Source organism: Schistocerca americana, chromosome X (assembly GCF_021461395.2).
Source record: "Schistocerca americana isolate TAMUIC-IGC-003095 chromosome X, iqSchAmer2.1, whole genome shotgun sequence".
In the NCBI taxonomy this organism is placed as follows: Eukaryota; Metazoa; Arthropoda; class Insecta; order Orthoptera; family Acrididae; genus Schistocerca; species Schistocerca americana.
In genome coordinates this window covers 28118820-28142806 of record NC_060130.1, presented here as the reverse complement: position 1 = coordinate 28142806, position 23987 = coordinate 28118820, and positions in this window count along the sequence as shown.

Sequence of the window (23987 nt, the reverse complement as noted above, 5' to 3'; positions counted from 1 at the left end):
CTGGAGTGAAGCATCGGAATCTATAACTAGTGTCACAGGAATGGTTCAAATCATAGACAGTATGAAGAGTCAGACTTCTTTTACTTAAGTAGGCATTGTGCCTCTTCTATTTAATCCCGATGCAATTTCTGTGTTTCATCGTCAATAAGAAGGTCCAAGGGATACAGTAAACCTGAAGTGAAGCATCGGAATCTATAACTAGTGTCACAGGAATGATTCAAAACATAGCCAGTAAGAAGAGTCAGTCTTCTTGTACGTAAGTCATCATTGTGCATTTTCTATTTAATTCTGATCCAATTTCTGTGTTTCATCGTCAATAAGAATGTCCAAGGGATACAGTAAAAGTGAAGTGAAGCATCGGAATCTATAACTGGTGTCACAGGAATAGTTCAAAACATAGACAGTGGCAAGAGTCAGTCCTCTTGTACTTAAGTCAGCATTGTGCCTATTGTATTTAATTCCGATGCAATTTCTGTGTTTCATCGTCAATAAGAAGGTCCAAGGGACATGGTAAACCTGGAGTGATGCGTCGGAATCTATAACTAGTGTCACAGGAATGGTTCAAAACATAGACGGTAGGAAGAGTCAGTCTTCTTGTACATAAGTCGGCATTGTGCCTTTTGTATTTAATTCCGATGCAATTTCTGTGCTTCATCGTCAATAAGAAGGTCAGAGGGATACAGTAAACCTGGAGTGAAGCATCGGAGTCTATAACTAGTGTCACAGGGACGGTTCAAAACATAGACAGTAAGATGAGTCAGTATTCTTGTACTTAAGTCGGCATTGTGCCTTTTCTTTTTAATTCTGATGCAATTTCTGTGTTTCATCGTCAATAAGAAGGTCAAAGGGATACAGTAAACCTGAAGTGTAGCATCGGAATCTATAACTAGTGTCACAGGAATGGTTCAAAACATAATCAGTAAGAAGAGTCAGACTTCTTTTACTTAAGCCGGCATTGTGCCTCTTGTATTTAATTCCGATGCAATTTCTGTGTTTCATCGTCAATAAGAAGGTCCAAGGGATACAGTAAACCTCGAGTGAAGCATCGGAGTCTACTATTATCGTCACAGGAGTGGTTGAAGACATAGACAGTAAGAAGCGTCATTCTTCTTGTACTTAATTCGGCATTGTGCCATTTGTATTTTATTCCGATGCTATTTCTGTGTTTCATAGTCAATAAGAAGGTCCAAGGGATACAGTAAACCTGAAGTGAAGCATCGGAATGTATAACTAGTGTCACAGGAATGGTTCAAACCATAGTCAGTAAGAAGAGTCAGTCTTCTTGTACTTAAGTCGGCATTGTGCCTTTTGTATTTAATTCCGATGCAATTTCTGTGCTTCATCGTCAATAATAAGGTCCAAGGTATACATTAAACCTGCAGTGAAGCATCGGAATATATAACAAGTGTCACAGGAATGGTTCAAAACATATTCAGTAAGAAGAGTCAGTCTTCTTGTACTTAAGTCGGCATTGTGCCTTTTGTATATAATTCCGATGCAATTTCTGTGTTTCATCGTCAATAAGAAGGTCCAAGGAATACAGTAAACCTGGAGTGAAGCATCGGAATCTATAACTAGTGTCACAGGGACGGTTTAAAACATAGACAGTAAGAAGAGTCAGTATTCTTGTACTTAAGTCGGCATTGTGCCTTTTCTATTTAATTCTGATGCTATTTCTGTGTTTCACTGTCAATACGAAGGTCAAAGGGATACAGTAAACCTGAAGTGTAGCATCGGAATCTATAACTAGTGTCACAGGAATGGTTCAAAACATAATCAGGAAGAAGAGTCAGACTTCTTTTACTTAAGCCTGCATTGTGCCTCTTGTATTTAATTCCGATGCAATTTCTGTGTTTCATCGTCAATAAGAAGGTCCAAGGGATACAGTAAACCTCGAGTGAAGCATCGGAGTCTACTACTAGTGTCACAGGAGTGGTTGACGACATAGACAGTAAGAAGCGTCAGTCTTCTTTTACTTAATTCGGCATTGTGCCATTTGTATTTTATTCCGATGCAATTTCTGTGTTTCATCGTCAATAAGAAGGTCCAAGGGATACAGTAAACCTGAAGTGAAGCATCGGAATCTATAACTAGTGTCACAGGAATGGTTCAAACCATAGTCAGTAAGAAGAGTCAGTCTTCTTGTACTTAAGTCGGCATTGTGCCTTTTGTATTTAATTCCGATGCAATATCTGTGCTTCATCGTCAATAATAAGGTCCAAGGGATACATTAAACCTGCAGTGAAGCATCGGAATATATAACAAGTGTCACAGGAATGGTTCAAAACATATTCAGTAAGAAGAGTCAGTCTCCTTGTACTTAAGTCGACATTGTGCCTTTTGTTTTTAATCCCGATGCAATTTCTGTGTTTCATCGTTAATAAGAAGGTCCAAGGGATACATTAAACCTGGAGTAAAGCATCGGAATTTATAACTAGAGTCACAGGGACGGTTCAAAACATAGACAGTAAGATGAGTCAGTATTCTTGTACTTAAGTCGGCATTGTGCTTTTTGTATTTAATTCCGATGCAATTTCTGTGTTTCATCCTCACTAAGAAGGTCAGAGGGATACAGTAATCCTGAAGTTAAGCATCGGAATCTATAACTAGTGTCACACAAATGGTTCAAAGCATAGTCAGTAAGAAGAGTCAGTCTTCTTGTAGTTAAGTCGGCATTGTGTCTTTTGTATTTAATTCCGATGCAATTTCTGTGTTTCATCGTCAATAAGAAGGTCAGAGGGATACAGTAAACCTGAAGGGAAGCATCGGATCTATAACTAGTGTGACAGGAATGGTTCAAAACATAGTCAGTAAGAAGAGTGAGTCTTCTTGTACTTATGTCGGCATTGTGCCTCTTGTATTCAATTCCGATGCAATTTCTGTGTCTCATCGTCAATAAGAAGGTCCAAGGTATACAGTAAACCTGGAGTGAAGCATCGGAATCTATAACTAGTGTCACAGGGACGGTTCAAAGCATAGACAGTAAGATGAGTCAGTATTCTTGTACTTAAGTAGACATTGTGCCCTTTCCATTTAATCCCAATGCAATTTCTGTGTTTCATCGTCAATAAGAAGGTCCAACGGATACAGTAAACCGGAAGTGAAGCATTTGGAAACTATAACTAGTGTCACAGGAATGGTTCGAAAAATAGTCAGTAAGAAGAGTCAATATCTTGTACTTAAGTCATCATTGTGCATTTTCTATTTAATTCTGATCCAATTTCTGTGTTTCATCGTCAATAAGAAGGTCCAAGGGATACAGTAAACCTGGAGTGAAGCATCGGAATCTATAACTAGTGTCACAGGAATGGTTCAAATCATAGACAGTAAGTAGAGTCAGACTTCTTTTACTGAAGTCGACATTGTGCCTTTTGTATTTAATTCCGATGCAATTTCTGTGTTTCATCGTCAATAAGAAGGTCCAAGGGATACAGTAAACCTAGAGTGAAGCATCGGAGTCTATAACTAGTGTCACAGGAATGGTTCAAGACATAGACAGTAAGAAGAGTCAGTCTTCTTGTACTTAATTCGGCATTGTGCCTATTGTATTTAATTCCGATGCAAATTCTGTCTTTCATCGTCAATAAGAAGGTCAGAGGGATACAGTAAACCTGAAGTGAAGAATCGGAATCTATAACTAGTGTCACAGGAATGGTTCACAGCATAGTCAGTAAGAAGAGTCAGTCTTCTTGTACTTAAGTCGGCATTGTGCCTTTTGTATTTAATTCCGATGCAATTTCTGTGTTTCATCGTCAATACGAAAGTCCAAGGGATACATTAAACCTGGAGTGAAGCATCGGAATCTATAACTAGTGTCACAGGAATGGTTCAAATCGTAGACAGGAGGAAGAGTCAGTCTTCTTGTACTTACGTGGGCATTGTGAATTTTGCATTTAATTCCGATGCAATTTCTGTGTTTCATCGTCAATTAGAGGGTTTAAGGGATACAGTAAACCTGAAGTGAAGCAACGGAATCTATAGCTAGTGTCACAAGAATGGTTCAAAACATAGTCAGTAAGAAGAGTCAGTCTTCTTGTACTTAAGTCGGCATTGTGCCTTTTCTACTTAATTGCGATGCAATTTCTGTGTTTCATCGTCAATAAGAAGGTCAGAGGGATACAGTAAACCTGAAGTGTAGCATCGGAATCTATAACTAGTGTCACAGGTATGGTTCAAAACATTGTCAGTAAGAAGAGTCAGTCTTCTTGTACATAAGTCGGCATTGTGCCTTTTGTATTTAATTCCGATGCAATTTCTGTGTTTCATCGTCAATTAGAAGGTCCAATTGATACATTAAACCTGGAGTGAAGCATCGGAATCTATAACTAGTGTCACAGGGACGGTTCAAAGCATAGACAGTAAGATGATTCAGTATTCTTGTACTTTAGTCGGCATTGTGCCTTTTGTATTTGATTCCGATGCAATTTCTGTGTTTCATCGTCAGTAAGAAGGTCAGAGGGATACAGTAAACCTGATGTGAAGCATCGGAATCTATAACTAGTGTCACAGGTATGGTTCAAAACATTGTCAGTAAGAAGAGTCAGTCTTCTTGTACATAAGTCGGCATTGTGCCTTTTGTATTTGATTCCGATGCAATTTCTGTGTTCCATCGTCAATTAGAAGGTCCAATTGATACATTAAACCTGGAGTGAAGCATCGGAATCTATAACTAGTGTCACAGGGACGGTTCAAAACATAGACAGTAAGATGAGTCAGTATTCTTGTACTTTAGTCGGCATTGTGCCTTTTGTATTTGATTCCGATGAAATTTCTGTGTTTCATCGTCAGTAAGAAGGTCAGAGGGATACAGTAAACCTGATGTGAAGCATCGGAATCTATAACTAGTGTCACAGGAATGGTTCAAAGCATAGTCAGTAAGAAGAGTCAATCTTCTTGTACTTAAGTCGGCATTGTGCCTTTTGTATTTAATTCCGATGCAATTTTTGTGTTTTTCTTCGTCAATAAGAAGGTCCAAGGGTTACAGTAAACCTGGAGTGAAGCATCGGAATCTATAACTAGTGTCACAGGGATGGTCAAAACATAGACTGTCAGAAGAGTCAGTCTTCTTGTACCTAGTTCGGCATTGTGCTTTTTGTATTTAATTCCGATGCGATTTCTGTGTTTCATCGTCAATGGAAAGGTCAGAGGGATACAGTAAGCCTGAAGTGAAGCATCGGATCTATAACTAGTGTCACAGCAATGGTTCAAAACATAGCCAGTAAGAAGAGTCAGTCTTCTTCTACTTAAGTCATCATTGTGCATTTTCTATTTAATTCTGATCCAATTTCTGTGTTTCATCGTCAATAAGAAGGTCCAAGGGATACAGTAAACCTGGAGTGAAGCATCGGAATCTATACCTAGTGTAACAGTAATGGTTCAAAACATAGACTGTCAGGCGAGTCAGCCTTCTTGTACCCAGTTCGGCATTGTGCCTTTTGTATTTGATTCCGATGCGATTTCTGTGTTTCATCGTCAATAGGAAGGTCAGAGGGATACAGTAAGAATGAAGTGAAGCATCGGATCTGTAACTAGTGTCACAGGAATGGTTCAAAACATAGCCAGTAAGAAGAGTCAGGCTTCTTGTACTGAAGTCGGCATTGTCCCTTTTGTATTTAATTCCGATGCAATTTCTGTTTTTCATGGTCAATAAGAAGGTCCAAGGGATACATTAAGCCTGGAGTGAAGCATCAGAATCTATAACAAGTGTAACAGGAATGGTTCAAATCATAGACAGTAGGAAGAGTCAGTCTTCTTGTACTTACGTCGGGATTGTGAATTTTGTATTTAAATCCGATGCAATTTCTGTGTTTCATCGTCTATAAGAAGGTCAGCGGGATACATTAAACCTGAAGTGATTCATCGGAATCTATAACTAGAGTCACAGGAATGATTCAAATCATAGACAGTAAGGAGAGTCAGTCTTCTTGTACTTAAGTCGGCATTGTGCCTTTTGTATTTAATTCCGAAGCAATTTCTGTCTTTCATCGACAATAAGAAGGTCCAAGGGATATAGTAAACCTGGAGTGAAGCATCGTAGTCTACAACTAGTTTCACAGGAATGGTTCAAGACATAGACAGTAAGAAGAATCAGTCTTCTTGTAGTTAATTCGGCATTGTGCCTTTTGTATTTAATTCCGATGCAATATCTGTGTTTCATCGTCAATAAGAAGGTCAGAGGGATACAGTAAACCTGAAGTGAAGCATCGGATCTATAACTAGTGTCACAGGAATGGTTCAAAACATAGTCAGTAAGAAGAGTCAGTCTTCTTGTACTTAATCCGGCATTGTGCATTTTGTATTTAATTCCGATGCAATTTCTGTGTTTCATAGTCAATAAGAAGGTCCAAGGTATACAGTAAACCTGGAGTGAAGCATCGGAATCTATAACTAGTGTCACAGGGACGGTTCAAAGCATAGACCGTAAGATGAGTCAGTATTCTTGTACTTAAGTAGGCATTGTGCCTTTTCTATTTAATCCCAATGCAATTTCTGTGTTTCATCGTCAATAAGAAGGTCCAACGGATACAGTAAACCGGAAGTGAAGCATTTGGAAACTATAACTAGTGTCACAGGAATGGTTCAAAACATAGCCAGTAAGAAGAGTCAATCTTCTTGTACTTAAGTCATCATTGTGCATTTTCTATTTAATTCTGATGAAATTTCTGTATTTCATCGTCAATAAGAAGGTCCAAGGGATACAGTAAACCTGGAGTGAAGCATCGGAATCTATAACTAGTGTCACAGGAATGGTTCAAATCATAGACAGTAAGAAGAGTCAGACTCCTTTTACTTAAGTCGGCATTGTGCCTTTTGTATTTAATTCCGATGCAATTTCTGTGTTTCATCGTCAATAAGAAGGTCCAAGGGATGCAGTAAACCTAGAGTGAAGCATCGGAGTCTACAACTAGTGTCACAGGAATGGTTCAAGACATAGACAGTAAGAAGAGTCAGTCTTCTTGTACTTAATTCAGCATTGTGCCTATTGTATTTAATTCCGATGCAATTTCTGTGTTTCATCGTCAATGAGAAGGTCAGAGGGATACAGTAAACCTGAAGTGAAGCATCGGAATCTATAACTAGTGTTACAGGAATGGTTCAAAACATAGTCAGTAAGAAGAGTCAGTCTTCTTGTACTTAAGTCGGCATTGTGCCTCTTGTATTTAATTCCGACGCAATTTCTGTGTTTCATCGTCAATACGAAGGTCCAAGGGATACATTAAACCTGGAGTGAAGCATCGGAATCTATAACTAGTGTCACAGGAATGGTTCAAATCGTAGACAGGAGGAAGAGTCAGTCTTCTTGTACTTACGTCGGCATTTTGAAATTAGCATTTAATTCCGATAAAATTTCTGTGTTTCATCGTCAATAAGAAGGTCAGAGGGATACATTAAACCTGAAGTGAAGCATCGGAATCTATAACTAGAGTCACAGGAATGGTTCAAAACATAGTCAGTAAGAACAGTCAGTCTTCTTGTACTTAAGTCGACATTGTGCCTTTTGTATTTAATTCCGAAGCAATCTCTGTCTTTCATCGTCAATAAGAAGGTCCAAGGGATATAGTAAACCTGGAGTGAAGCATCGTAGTCTACAACTAGTTTCACAGGAATGGTTCAAGAGATAGACAGTAAGAAGAATCAGTCTTCTTGTACTTAATTCGGCATTGTGCCTTTTGTATTTAATTCCGATGCAATATCTGTGTTTCATCGTCAATAAGAAGGTCAGAGGGATACAGTAAACCTAAAGTGAAGCATCGGATCTATAACTAGTGTCACAGGAATGGTTCAAAACATAGTCAGTGAGAAGAGTCAGTCTTCTTGTACTTATATCGGCATTGTGCCTTTTGTATTTAATTCCGATGCAATTTCTGTGTTTCATCGTCAATAAGAAGGTCCAAGGTATACAGTAAACCTGGAGTGAAGCATCGGAATCTATAACTAGTGTCACAGGGACGGTTCAAAGCATAGACAGTAAGATGAGTCAGTATTCTTGTACTTAAGTAGGCATTGTGCCTTTTCTATTTAATCCCAATGCAATTTCTGTGTTTCATCGTCAATAAGAAGGTCCAACGGATACAGTAAACCGGAAGTGAAGCATTTGGAAACTATAACTAGTGTCACAGGAATGGTTCAAAACATAGCCAGTAAGAAGAGTCAATCTTCTTGTACTTAAGTCATCATTGTGCATTTTCTATTTAATTCTGATCCAATTTCTGTGTTTCATCGTCAATAAGAAGGTCCAAGGGATACAGTAAACCTGGAGTGAAGCATCGGAATCTATAACTAGTGTCACAGGAATGGTTCAAATCATAGACAGTAAGAAGAGTCAGACTTCTTTTACTTAAGTCGGCATTGTGCCTTTTGTATTTAATTCCGATGCAATTTCTGTGTTTCATCGTCAATAAGAAGGTCCAAGGGATACAGTAAACCTAGAGTGAAGCATCGGAGTCTACAACTAGTGTCACAGGAATGGTTCAAGACATAGACAGTAAGAAGAGTCAGTCTTCTTGTACTTAATTCGGCATTGTGCCTATTGTATTTAATTCCGATGCAATTTCTGTGTCTCATCGTCAATAAGAAGGTCAGAGGGATACAGTAAACCTGAAGTGAAGCATCGGAATCTATAACTAGTGTTACAGGAATGGTTCAAAACATAGTCAGTAAGAAGAGTCAGTCTTCTTGTACTTAAGTCGGCATTGTGCCTTTTGTATTTAATTCCGATGCAATTTCTGTGTTTCATCGTCAATACGAAGGTCCAAGGGATACATTAAACCTGGAGTAAAGCATCGGAATCTATAACTAGTGTCACAGGAATGGTTCAAATCGTAGACAGGAGGAAGTGTCAGTCTTCTTGTACTTACGTCGGCATTGTGAAATTTGCATTTAATTCCGATGCAATTTCTGTGTTTCATCGTCAATAAGAAGGTCAGAGGGATACATTAAACCTGAAGTGAAGCATCGGAATCTACAACTAGTGTCACAGGAATGGTTCAAGACATAGACAGTAAGAAGAGTCAGTCTTCGTGTACTTAATTCGGCATTGTGCCTATTGTATTTAATTACGATGCAATTTCTGTGTTTCATCGTCAATAAGAAGGTCAGAGGGATACAGTAAACCTGAAGTGAAGCATCGGAATCTATAACTAGTGTCACAGGAATGGTTCAAAACATAGTCAGCAAGAAGAGTCAGTCTTCTTGTACTTAAGTCGGCATTGTGCCTTTTGTATTTAATTCCGATGCAATTTCTGTGTTTCATCGTCAATAAGAAGGTCAGAGGGATACAGTAAACCTGAAGTGAAGCATCGGATCTATAACTAGTGTCACAGGAATGGTTCAAAACATAGTCAGTAAGAAGAGTCAGTCATCTTGTACTTCTGTCAGCATTGTGCCTTTTGTATTTAATTCCGATGCAATTTCTGTGTTTCATCGTCAATAAGAAGGTCCAAGGTATACAGTAAACCTGGAGTGAAGCATCGGAATCTATAACTAGTGTCACAGGGACGGTTCAAAGCATAGACAGTAAGATGAGTCAGTATTCTTGTACTTAAGTAGGCATTGTGCCTTTTCTATTTAATCCCAATGCAATTTCTGTGTTTCATCGTCAATAAGAAGGTCCAACGGATACAGTAAACCGGAAGTGAAGCATTTGGAAACTATAACTAGTGTCACAGGAATGGTTCAAAACATAGCCAGTAAGAAGAGTCAATCTTCTTGTACTTAAGTCATCATTGTGCATTTTCTATTTAATTCTGATCCAATTTCTGTGTTTCATCGTCAATAAGAAGGTCCAAGGGATACAGTAAACCTGGAGTGAAGCATCGGAATCTATAAGTAGTGTCACAGGAATGGTTCAAATCGTAGACAGTAAGAAGAGTCAGACTTCTTTTACTTAAGTCGGCATTGTGCCTTTTGTATTTAATTCCGATGCAATTTCTGTGTTTCATCGTCAATAAGAAGGTCCAAGGGATACAGTAAACCTAGAGTGAAGCATCGGAGTCAACAACTAGTGTCACAGGAATGGTTCAAGACATAGACAGTAAGAAGAGTCAGTCTTCTTGTACTTAATTCGGCATTGTGCCTATTGTATTTAATTCCGATGCAATTTCTGTGTTTCATCGTCAATAAGAAGGTCAGAGGGATACAGTAAACCTAGAGTGAAGCATCGGAGTCAACAACTAGTGTCACAGGAATGGTTCAAGACATAGACAGTAAGAAGAGTCAGTCTTCTTGTACTTAATTCGGCATTGTGCCTTTTGTATTTAATTCCGACGCAATTTCTGTATTTCATCGTCAATACGAAGGTCCAAGGGATACATTAAACCTGGAGTGAATCTATAACTAGTGTCACAGGAATGGTTCAAATCGTAGACAGGAGGAAGAGTCAGTCTTCTTGTACTTATGTCGGCATTGTGAATTTTGCATTTAATTCCGATGCAATTTCTGTGTTTCATCGTCAATAAGAAGGTCAGAGGGATACATTAAACCTGAAGTGAAGCATCGGAATCTATAACTAGAGTCACAGGAATGGTTCAAACATTGTCAGTAAGAAGAGTCAGTCTTCTTGTACTTAAGTCGACATTGTGCCTTTTGTATTTAATTCCGAAGCAATTTCTGTGTTTCATCGTCAATTAGAAGGTTTAAGGGATACAGTAAACCTGAAGTGAAGCAACGGAATCTATAGCTAGTGTCACAAGAATGGTTCAAAACATAGTCAGTAAGAAGAGTCAGTCTTCTTGTACTTAAGTCGGCATTGTGCCTTTTCTATTTAATTGCAATGCAATTTCTGTGTTTCATCGTCAGTAAGAAGGTCAGAGGAATACAGTAGACCTGATGTGAAGCATCGGAATCTATAACTAGTGTCACAGGAATGTTTCAAAACATAGTCAGTAAGAAGAGTCAGTCTTCTTGTACTTAAGTCGGCATTGTGCCTTTTGTATTTAATTCCGATGCAATATTTGTGTTTTTCTTCGTCAATAAGAAGGTCCAAGGGATACAGTAAACCTGGAGTGAAGCATCGGAATCTATAACTAGTGTCACAGGGATGGTTCAAAACATAGACTGTCAGAAGAGTCAGCCTTCTTGTACCTAGTTCGGCAGTGTGCCTTTTGTATTTAATTCCGAAGCGATTTCTGTGTTTCATCGTCAATAGGAAGGTCAGAAGGATACAGTAAGCCTGAAGTGAAGCATCGGATCTATAACTAGTGTCACAGGAATGGTTCAAAACATAGCCAGTAAGAAGAGTCAGTCTTCTTGTACTTAAGTCATCATTGTGCATTTTCTATTTAATTCTGATCCAATTTCTATGTTTCATCGTCAATAAGAAGGTCCAAGGGATACAGTAAACCTGGAGTGAAGCATCGGAATCTATAACTAGTGTCGCAGGGATGGTTCAAAACATAGACTGTCAGACGAGTCAGTCTTCTTGTACCCAGTTCGGCATTGTGCCTTTTGTATTTGATTCCGATGCGATATCTGTGTTTCATCGTCAATAGGAAGGTCAGAGGGATACAGTAAGCCTGAAGTGAAGCATCGGATCTATAACTAGTGTCACTGGAATGGTTGAAAACATAGCTAGTAAGAAGAGTCAGTCTTCTTGTACTGAAGTCGGCATTGTCCCTTTTGTATTTAATTCCATTGCAATTTCTGTGTTTCATCGTCAATAAGAAGGTCCAAGGGATACATTAAACCTGGAGTGAAGCATCACAGTCTATAACAAGTGTAACAGGAATGGTTCAAATCATAGACAGTAGGAAGAGTCAGCCTTCTTGTACTTGCGTTGGGATTGTGAATTTTGTATTTAAATCCGATGCAATTTCTGTGTTTGATCGTCAATAAGAAGGTCAGCGGGATACATTAAACCTGAAGTGATGCATCGGAATCTATAACTAGAGTCACAGGAATGGTTCAAATCATAGACAGTAAGAAGAGTCAGTCTTCTTGTACTTAAGTCGACATGTGCCTTTGGAATTTAATTCCGAAGCAATTTCTGTGTTTCATCGTCAATAAGAAGGTTTAAGGGATACAGTAAACCTGAAGTGGAGCATCGGAATCTATAGCTAGTGTCACAAGAATGGTTCAATACATAGTCAGTAAGAAGAGTCAGTCTTCTTGTACTTAAGTCGGCATTGTGCTTTTTGTATTCAATTGCGATGCAATTTCTGTGTTTCATCGTCAATATGAAGGTCCAAGGCATACAGTAATCCTGAAGTGAAGCATCGGAATCTATAACTAGTGTCAAAGGAAAGGTTCAAAACATAGACAGTAGCAAGAGTCAGTCTTCTTGTACTTAAGTCGGCATTGTGCCTTTTGTATTTAATTCCGATGCAATTTCTGTGTTTCATCGTCAATAAAAGGGTCAGAGGGATACAGTAAACCTGAAGTGAAGCATTGGAAATATAACTAGAGCCACAGGAATGGTTCAAAACATAGTCAGTAAGAAGAGTCAGTATTCTTGTACTTAAGTCGGCATTGTGCCTTTTCTATTTAATTCCGATGCAATTTCTGTGTTTCATCGTCAATAAGAAGGTCCAAGGGATACAGTAAACCTGAAGTGAAGCATCGGAATTTATAACTAGTGTCACAGGAATGGTTCAAAACATAGTCAGTAAGAAGAGTCAGTCTTCTTGTACTTAAGTCGGTATTGTGCCTTTTGTATTTCATTCCGATGCAATTTCTGTGTTTCATTGTCAATAAGAAGGTCCAAAGGATACAGTAAACCTGGAGTGAAGCATCGGAATCTATAACTAGTGTCACAGGAATGGTTCAAAACATAGACAGTAAGAAGAGAAAGACTTCTTTTACTTACGTCGGCATTGTGGCTTTTGTAATTAATTCCGATGCAATTTCTGTGTTTCATCGTCAATCAGAAGGTCCAAAGGATACAGTAAAATTTTAGTGAAACATCGGAGTCTACATCTAGTGTCACAGGAATGGTTCAAGACATAGACAGTAAGAAGCGTCAGTCTTCTTGTACTTAATTCGGCATTGTGCCTTTTGTATTTAATTCCGATGCAATTTCTGTGTTTCATCGTCAATAAGAAAGTCAGAGGGATACAGTAAACCTGATGTGAAGCATCGGAATCTATAACTAGTGTCACAGGAATGGTTCAAAACATAGTCAGTAAGAAGAGTCAGTCTTCTTGTACTTCAGTCGGCATTGTGCCTTTTGTATTTAATTCCGATGCAATTTCTGTGTATCATCGTCACTAAGAAGGTCCAAGGGATACAGTAAACCTGGAGTGAAGCATCGGAATCTATAACTAGTGTCACAGGGATGGTTCAAAACATAACCTGTCAGAAGAGTCAGTCTTCTAGTACCTAGTTCGGCATTGTGTCTTTTGTATTTAATTCCGATGGGATTTCTACGTTTCATCGTCAATAGGAAGGACAGATGGATACAGTAAACCTGAAGTATAGCATCGGATCTATAACTAGTGTACAGGAATGGTTCAAAATGTAGTCAGTAAGAAGAGTCAGTCTTCTTTATCTTAAGTCGGAATTGTGCCTTTTGTATTTAATTCCAATGCAATTTCTGTGTTTCATCGTCAATAAGAAGGTCCAAGGGATACAGTAAACCTGAAGTGAAGCATCGCAATCCATAACTAGTGTCACAGGAATGGTTCAAAACATAGCCAGTAAGAAGAGTCACTTTTCTTGTACTTAAGTCATCATTGTGCATTTTCTATTTAATTCTGATCCAATTTCTGTGTTTCATCGTCAATAAGAAGGTCCAAGGGATACAGTAAACCTGGATTGAAGCATCGGAAACTATAACTAGTGTCACAGGAATGGTTCAAATCATAGACAGTAAGAAGAGTCAGACTTCTTTTACTTAAGTCGGCATTGTGCTTTTTGTATTTAATTCCGATGCAATTTCTGTGTTTCATCGACAGTAAGAAGGTCAGAGGGATACAGTAAACCTGATGTGAAGCATCGGAATCTGTAACTAGTGTCACAGGAATGGTTCAAAACATTGTCAGTAAGAAGAGTCAGTCTTCATGTACTTAAGTCGGCATTGTGTCTTTTGTATTTAATTCCGATGCAATTTCTGTGTATCATCGTCAATAAGAAGGTCCAAGGGATACAGTAAACCTGGAGTGAAGCATCGGAATCTATAACTAGTGTCACAGGGATGGTTCAAAACATAACCTGTTGAAGAGTCAGTCTTCTAGTACCTAGTTCGGCATTGTGCCTTTTGTATTTAATTCCGATGCGATTTCTACGTTTTATCGTCAATAGGAAGGTCAGAGGGATACAGTAAACCTGAAGTATAGCATCGGATCTATAACTAGTGTCACAGGAATGGTTCAAAATATAGTCAGTAAGAAGAGTCAGTCTTCTTTATCTTAAGTCGGCATTTTGCCTTTTGCATTTAATTCCAATGCAATTTCTGTGTTTCATCGTCAATAAGAAGGTCCAAGGGATACAGTAAACCTGGAGTGAAGCATCGGAATCTATAACTAGTGTCACAGGGACGGTTCATAACATAGACAGTAAGATGAGTCAGTATTCTTGTACTTAAGTAGGCATTGTGCATTTTCTATTTAATTCCGATGCAATTTATGTGTTTCATCGTCAATAAGAAGGTCCAAGGGATACAGTAAACCTGAAGTGAAGCATCGGAATCTATAACTAGTGTCACAGGAATGGTTCAAAACATAGCCAGTAAGAAGAGTCAGTTTTCTTGTACTTAAGTCATCATTGTGCATTTTCTATTTAATTCTGATCCACTTTCTGTGTTTCATCTTCAATAAGAAGGTCCAAGGGATACAGTAAACCTGGAGTGAAGCATCGGAATCTATAACTAGTGTCACAGGAATGGTTCAACTCATAGACAGTAAGAAGCGTCAGACTTCTTTTACTTAAGTCGGCATTGTGCCTTTTGTATTTAATTCCGATGCAATTTCTGTGTTTCATCGTCAATAGGAAGGTCCAAGGAATACAGTAAACCTAGAGTGAAGCATCGGAGTCTACAACTAGTGTGACAGGAATGGTTCAAGACATAGACAGTAAGAAGAGTCAGCCTTCTTGTACTTAATTCGGCATTGTGCCTTTTGTATTTAATTCCCATGCAATTTCTGTGTTTCATCGTCAATAAGAAGGTCGGAGGGATACAGTAAACCTGAAGTGAAGCATCGGAATCTATAACTAGTGTCACAGGAGTGGTTCAAAACATAGTCAGTAAGAAGAGTCAGTCTCCTTGTACTCAAGACGGCATTGTGCCTTTGTATTTAATTCCGGTTGCAATTTCTGTGTTTCATCGTCAATAAGAAGGTCCAAGGGATACATTAAACCTGGAGTGAAGCATCGCAATCTATAACTAGTGTCACAGGAATGGTTCAAATCATAGTCATTAGAAAGAGTCAGTCTTCTTGTACTTACGTCGGCATTGTGAATTTTGTATTTAATTCCGATGCAATTTCTGTGTTTCATCGTCAATAAGAAGGTCAGAGGGATATATTAAACCTGTAGTGAAGCATCGGAATCTATAACTAGAGTCACAGGAATGGTTCAAATCATAGACAGTAAGAAGAGTCAGTCTTCTTGTACTTAAGTCGGCATTGTGCCTTTTTTATTTACTTCCGAAGCAATTTCTGTGTTTCATCGTCAACAAGAAAGATAAGGGATACAGTAAACCTGAAGTGAAGCATCGGAATCTATTGCTAGTGTCACATGAATGGTTCAAAACATAGTCAGTAAGAAGAGTCAGTTTTCTTGTACTTAAGTCGGTATTGTGCCTTTTGTATTTAATTCCGATGCAATTTCTGTGTTTCATCGTCAATAAGAAGGTCCAAGGGATACAGTAAACGTGATGTGAAGCATCGGAATCTATAACTAGTGTCAAAGGAAAGGTTCAAACATAGACAGTAGCAAGAGTCAGTCTTCTTGTACTTATGTCGGCATTGTGCCTATTCTATTTAATTCCGATGCTAGTTCTGTGCTTCATCGTCAATAAGAAGGTCCAAGGGACACATTAAACCTGGAGTGAAGCAACGGAATCTATAACTAGTGTCACAGGAATGGTTCAAAACATAGACAGTAAGAAGAGTCAGTCTTCTTGTACTTAATTCGGCATTGTGCTTTTTGTATTTAATTCCGATGCAATTTCTGTGTTTCATCGTCAATAAGAAGGTCAGAGGGATACAGTAAACCTGAAGTGAAACATCGGATCTATAACTAGTGTCACAGGAGTGGTTTAAAACATAGTCAGTAAGAAGAGTCAGTCTTCTTGTACTTAAGTCGGTATTATGCCTTTTGTATTTAATTCCGATGCAATTTCTGTGTTTCATCGTCAATAAGAAGGTCCAAGGGATACTGTAAACCTGGAGTGAAGCATTGGAATCTATAACTAGTGTCACAGGGAGGGTTCAAAACATAGACAGTAAGGTGAGTCAGTATTCTTGTACTTAAGTCGGCATTGTGCCTTTTCTATTTAATTCCGATGCAATTTCTGTGTTTCATCGTCAATAAGATGGTCCAAGGGATACAGTAAACCTGAAGTGAGGCATCGGAATCTATAACTAGTGTCACAGGAATGGTTCAAAACATAGTCAGTAAGAAGAGTCAGTCTTCTTGTACTGTAGTCATCATTGTTCATTTTCTATTTAATTCTGATCCAATTTCTGTGTTTCATCGACAATAAGAGGGTCCAACGGATACAGTAAACCTGGAGTGAAGCATCGGAATCTATAACTATTGCCACAGTAATGGTTCAAAACATAGACAGTAAGAAGGGTCAGACTTCTTTTACTTACGTCGGCATTGTGCCTTTTGTATTTAATTCCGATGCAATTTCTGTGTTTCATCGTCAATCAGAAGGTCCAAACGATACAGTAAACCTGGAGTGAAGCATCGGAATCTATAACTAGTGTCACAGGGACGGTTCAAAACATAGACAGTAAGATGAGTCAGTATTCTTGTACTTTAGTCGTCATTGTGCCTTTTGAATTTAATTCCGAAGCAATTTCTGTGTTTCATCGTCAATAAGAGTGTCAGAGGGATACAGTAATCCTGAAGTTAAGCATCGGAATCTATGACTAGTGTCACAGGAATGGTTCAAAACATAGTCAGCAAGAAGAGTCAGACTTCTTGTACTTAAGTCGGTATTGTGCCTTTTGTATTTAATTCCTATGCAATTCCTGTGTTTCATCGTCAATAAGAAGGTTCAAAGGATACAGTAAACCTGAAGGGAAGCGTCGGAATCCTTGACTTGCGTCACAGGAATGGTGCAAATCATAGAGAGAAGGAAGAGTCAGTCTTCTTGTACTTACGTTGGCATTGTGAATTTTGCATTTAATTCCGATGCAATTTCTGTGTTTCATCGTCAATAAGAAGGTCCAATGAATACAGTAAACCTAAAGTGAAGCATCGGAATCTATAACTAGTGTCACAGGAATGGTTCAAAACATAGAGTGTCAGAAGAGTCAGTCTTCTTGTACTTAAGTCGGCATTGTGCCTTTTGTATTTAATTCCGATGCAATTTCTGTGTTTCATCGTCAAAAAGAAGGTCCAAGGGATACAGTAAACCTGAAATGAACCGTCGGAATCTATAACTAGTGTCACAGGAATGGTTGAAAGCATAGACAGTAGGAAAAGTCAGTCTACATGTTCTTAACTCGGCATTGTGCCTTTTGAATTTTATTCCGATGCAATTTCTGTGTTTCATCGTCAATAAGAAGGTCCAAGGGACACAGTAAACCTGGAGTGAATCATCTGAATCCATAACTAGTGTCACAGGAATGGTTCAAAACATATACAGTAGGAAGAGTCAGTCTTCTTGTTCTTACGTCGGCATTGTGCCTTTTGTATTTAATTCCGATGCAATTTCTGTGCTTCATCGTCAATAAGAAGGTCAGAGGGATACACTAAACCTGGAGTGAAGCATCGGAGTCTATAACTAGTGTCACAGGAATGGTTCAAAACATAGACACTAAGAAGAGTCAGTCTTCTTCTACCTAATTCGGCATTGTGCCTTTTGTATTTAATTCCGATGCGATTTCTGTGTTTCATCGTCAATAGGAAGGTCAGAGAGATACAGTAAGCCTGAAGTGAAGCATCGGAATCTATTACTAGTGTCACAGGAATGGTTCAAAACATAGCCAGTAAGAAGAGTCAGTCTTCTTATACTTAAGTCATCATTGTGCATTTTCTATTTAATTCTGATCCAATTTCTGTGTTTCATCGTCAATAAGAAGGTCCAAGCGATACTGTAAACCTGGAGTGAAGCATCCGAATCTATTACTAGTGTCACAGGAATGGTTCAAATCATAGACAGTAAGAAGAGTCAGACTTCTTTTACTTAAGTCGGCATTGTGCCTTTTGTATTTAATTCCGATGCAATTTCTGTGTTTCATCGTCAATAAGAAGGTCCAAGGGATACAGTAAACCTAGAGTGAAGCATCGGAGTCTACAACTAGTGTCACAGGAATGGTTCAAGACATAGACAGTAAGAAGAGTCAGTCTTCTTGTACTTAATTCGGCATTGTGCCTATTACATTTAATTCCGATGCAATTTCTGTGTTTCATCGTCAATAAGAAGGTCAGAGGGATACATTAAACCTGGAGTGAAGCATCGGAATCTATAACTAGTGTCACAGGAATGGTTCAAAACATAGTCAGTAAGAAGAGTCAGTCTTCTTGTACTTAAGTCGGCATTGTGCCTTTTGTATTTAATTCCGATGCAATTTCTGTGTTTCATCGTCAATAAGAAGGTCCAAGGGATACATTAAACCTGGAGTGAAGCATCGGAATCTATAACTAGTGTCACAGGAATGGTTCAAATCATAGACAATTGGAAGAGTCAGTCTTCTTGTACTTACGTCGGCATTGTGAATTTTGCATTTAATTCCGATGCAATTTCTGTGTTTCATCGTCAATAAGAAGGTCAGAGGGATACAGTAATCCCGAAGTTAAGCATCAGAATCCATAACTAGTGTCACAGGAATGGTTCAAAGCATAGTCAGTAAGAAGAGTCAGTCTTCTTGCAGTTAATTCGGCATTGTGCCGTTTGTATATCATTCCGATCCAATTTCTGTGTTTCATCGTCAATAAGAAGTTCCAAGGGGTACAGTGAACCTGAAGTGAAGCATCGGAATTTATAACTAGTGTCACAGGAATGGTTCAAATCATAGACAGTAGGAAGAGTCAGCCTTCTTGTACTTAAGTCGGCATTTTGAATTTTGTATTTAATTCCGATGCAATTTCTGTGTTTCATCGTCAATAAGAAGGTCCAATGAATACAGTAAACTTAAGTGAAGCATCGGAATCTATAACTAGTGTCACAGGAATGGTTCAAAACATAGACTGTCAGAAGAGTCAGTCTTCTTGTACTTAAGTCGGCATTGTGCCTTTTGTATTTAATTCTGATGCAATTTCTGTGTTTCATCGTCAAAAAGAAGGTCCAAGGGATACAGTAAACCTGAAATGAACCATCGGAATCTATAACTAGTGTCACAGGAATGGTTGAAAACATAGACAGTATTAAAAGTCAGTCTACATGTACTTAAGTCGGCATTGTGCCTTTTGTATTTTATTCCGATGCAATTTCTGTGTTTCATCGTCAATAAGAAGGTCCAAGGGACACAGTAAACCTGGAGTGAATCATCTGAATCCATAACTAGTGTCACAGGCATGGTTCAAAACGTATACAGTAGGAAGAGCCAGTCTTCTTGTACTTAAGTCGGCATTGTGCCTTTTGTATTTAATTCCGATGCAATTTCTGTGCTTCATTGTCAATAAGAAGGTCAGAGGGATACACTAAACCTGGAGTGAAGCATCGGAGTCTATAACTAGTGTCACAGGAATGGTTCAAAACATAGACAGTAAGAAGAGTCAGTCTTCTTCTACCTAATTCGGCATTGTGCCTTTTGTATTTAATTCCGATGCGATTTCTGTGTTTCATCGTCAATAGGAAGGTCAGAGGGGTACAGTAAACCTGAAGTGAAGCATCGGAATCTATTACTAGTGTCACAGGAATGTTTCAAAGCATAGCCAGTAAGAAGAGTCAGTCTTCTTGTACTTAAGTCATCATTGTGCATTTTCTATTTAAATCTGATCCAATTTCTGTGTTTCATCGTCAATAGGAAGGTCCAAGGGATACAGTAAACCTGGAGTGAAGCATCGGAATCCATTACTAGTGTCACAGGAATGGTTCAAATCATAGACAGTAAGAAGAGTCAGGCTTCTTTTACTTAAGTCGGCATTGTGCCTTTTGTATTTAATTCCGATGCAATTTCTGTGTTTCATCGTCAATAAGAAGGTCCAAGGGATACAGTAAACCTAGAGTGAAGCATCGGAGTCTACAACTAGTGTCACAGGAATGGTTCAAGACATAGACAGTAAGAAGAGTCAGTCTTCTTGTAATTAATTCGGCATTGTGCCTATTATATTTAATTCCGATGCAATTTCTGTGTTTCATCGTCAATAAGAAGGTCAGAGGGATACAGTAAACCTGACGTGAAGCATCGGAATCTATAACTAGTGTCACAGGAATGGTTCAAAACATAGTCAGTAAGAAGAGTCAGTCTTCTTGTACTTAAGTCGGCATTGTGCCATTTGTATTTAATTCCGATGCAATTTCTGTGTTTCATCGTCGATAAGAAGGTCCAAGGGATACATTAAACCTGGAGTGAAGCATCGGAATCTATAACTAGTGTCACAGGAATGGTTCAAATCATAGACAGTAGGAAGAGTCAGTCTTCTTGTACTTACGTCGGCATTGTGAATTTTGCATTTAATTCCGATGCAATTTCTGTGTTTCATCGTCAATAAGAAGGTCAGAGGGATACATTAAACCTAAAGTGAAGCATCGGAATCTATAACTAGAGTCACAGGAATGGTTCAAAACATAGTCAGTAAGAAGAGTCAGTCTTCTTGTGCTTAAGTCGGCACTGTGCCTTTTGTATTTAATTGCGATGCAATTTCTGTGTTACATCGTCAATAAGAAGGTCAGAGGGATACAGTAAACCTGAAGTGAAGCATCGGAATCTATAACTAGTGTCACAGGTATGGTTCAAAACATTGTCAGTAAGAAGAGTCAGTCTTCTTGTTCATAAGTCGGCATTGTGCCTTTTGTATTTAATTCCGATGCAATTTCTGTGTTTCATCGTCAATAAGAAGGTCCAAGGGTCACAGTAAACCTGGAGTGAAGCATCGGAATCTATAACTAGTGTCACAGGAATGGTTCAAAACATAGACAGTAGGAAGAGTCAGTCTTCTTGTACTTAAGTCGGCATTGTGCCTTTTGTATTTTATTCCGATGCTATTTCTGTGCTTCATCGTCAATAAGAAGGTCGGAGGGATACAGTAAACCTGAAGTGAAGCATCGGAATCTATAGCTTGTGTCACAGGAATGGTTCATTACATACTCAGTAAGAAGAGTCAGTTTCCTTGTACTTAAGTCATCATTGTGCATTTTCTATTTAATTCTGATCATATTTCTGTGTTTCATCGTCAATAAGAAGGTCCAAGGGATACAGTAAACCTGGAGTGAAGCATCGGAATCTATAACTAGTGTCACAGGAATGGTTCAAATCATAGACAGTAGGAAGAGGCAGTCTTCTTGTACTTACGTCGCCATTGTGAATTTTGCATTTAATTCCGATGCAATTTCTGTGTTTCATCGTCAATAAGAAGGTCAGAGGGATACATTAAACCTGAAGTGAAGCATCGGAATCTATAACTAGAGTCACAGGCATGGTTCAAAACGTAGTCAGTAAGAAGAATCAGTCTTCTTATACTTAAGTCGACATAGTGCCTTTTGTATTTAATTCCGAAGCAATTTCTGTGTTTCATCGTCAATAAGAAGGTTTAAGGGATACTGTAAACCTGAAGTGAAGCATCGGAATCTATAGCTAGTGTCACAAGAATGGTTTAAAACATAGTCAGTAAGAAGAGTCAGTCTTCTTGTACTTAAGTCGGCATTGTGCCTTTTGTATTTAACTCCGATGCAATACCTGTGCTTCATCGTCAATAAGAAGGTCAGAGGGATACAGTAAACCTGGAGTGAAGCACCGGAGTCTATAACTAGTGTCACAGGAATGGTTCAAAGCATAGACAGTAAGAAGGGTCAGTCTTCTAGTGCCTAATTCGGCATTGTGCCTTTTGTATTTAATTCCGATGCGATTTCAGTGTTTCATCGTCAATAAGAAGGTCAGAGGTATACAGTAAGCCTGAAGTGAAGCATCGGAACTATAACTAGTGTCACAGGTATGGTTCAAAACATAGTCAGTAAGAAGAGTCAGTCTTCTTGTACTTAAGTCGGCATTGTGCCTTTTGTATTTAACTCCGATGCAATTTCTGTGTTTCATCGTCAATAAGATGGTCCAAGGGATACAGTAAACCTGGAGTGAAGCAATGGAAACTATAACTAGTGTCACAGGGACGGTTCAAAAAATAGACAGTAAGATGAGTCAGTATTCTTTTACTGAAGTCGGCATTGTGCCTTTTCAATTTAATTCCGATGCAATTTCTGTGTTTCATCGTCAATACGAAGGTCCAAGGGATACAGTAAACCTGAAGTGAAGCATCGGAATCTATAACTTGTGTCAGAGGAATGGTTCAAAACATATTTAGTAAGTAGAGTCAGTCTCCTTGCACTTAAGTCATCATTGTGCATTTTCTATTTAATTCTGATCAAATTTCTGTGTTTCATCGTCAATAAGAAGGTCCAAGGGATACAGTAAACCTGGAGTGAAGCATCGGAATCTATGACTAGTGTCACAGGAATGGTTCAAAACATAGACAGTAAGAAGAGTCAGACTTCTTTTACTTAAGTCGGCATTGTGCCTTTTGTATTTAATTCCGATGGAATTTCTGACTTCCATCGTCAATAAGAAGGTCCAAGGGATACAGTAAACCTGGAGGGAAGCATCGTAGTCTACAACTAGTGTCACAGAAATGGTTCAATACATAGACAGTAAGAAGAATCAGTCTTCTTCTACTTAATTCGGCATTGTGCCATTTGTATTAAATTTCGATGCAATATCTGTATTTCATCGTCAATAAGAAGGTCAGGGGGATACAGTAAACATGAAGTGAAGCGTCGGAATCTATAACTTGTGTCACAGGAATGGTTCAAAACATAGTCAGTAAGAAGAGTCAGTCTTCTTGTACTTAAGTCGGCATCGTGCCTTTTGTATTTAATTCCGATGCAACTTCTGTGTTCCATCGTCAATAAGGCGGTCAGAGGGATACAGTAATCCCGAAGGTAAGCATCAGAATCTATAACTAGTGTCACAGGAAGGGTTCCGAGCATAGTCAGTAAGAAGAGTCAGTCTTCTTGCAGTTAATTCGGCATTGTGCCGTTTGTATTTCATTCCGATCCAATTTCTGTGTTTCATCGTCAACAGGAAGGCCCAAGGGATACAGTAAACCTGAAGTGAAGCATCGGAACTTATAACTAGTGTCACAGGAATGGTTCAAATCATACACAGTAGGAAGAGTCAGTCTTCTTGTACTTAAGTCGGCATTGTGCCTTTTGTATTTAATTCCGATGCAATTTCTGTGCTTCATCGTCAATAAGAAGGTCAGAGGGATACACTAAACCTGGAGTGAAGCATCGGAAACTATAACTAGTGTCACAGGAATGGTTCAAAACATAGACTGTCAGAAGAGTCAGTCTTCTTGTACTTAAGTCGGCATTGTGCCTTTTGTATTTAATTCCGATGCAATTTCTGTGTTTCATCGTCAATAAGTAGGTCCAAGGGATACAGTAAAGCTGAAATGAACCATCGGAATCTATAACTAGTGTCACAGGAATGGTTGAAAACATAGACAGTAGGAAAAGTCAGTCTACAAGTACTTAAGTCGGCATTGTTTCTTTTGTATTTTATTCCGATGCAATTTCTGTGTATCATCGTCAATAGGACGGTCCAAGGGACACAGTAAACCTAGAGTGAAGCATCGAAATCTATAACTAGTGTCACAGGAATTGTACAAAACATATACAGTAGGAAGAGTCAGTCTTCTTGTACGTAAGTAGGCATTGTGCC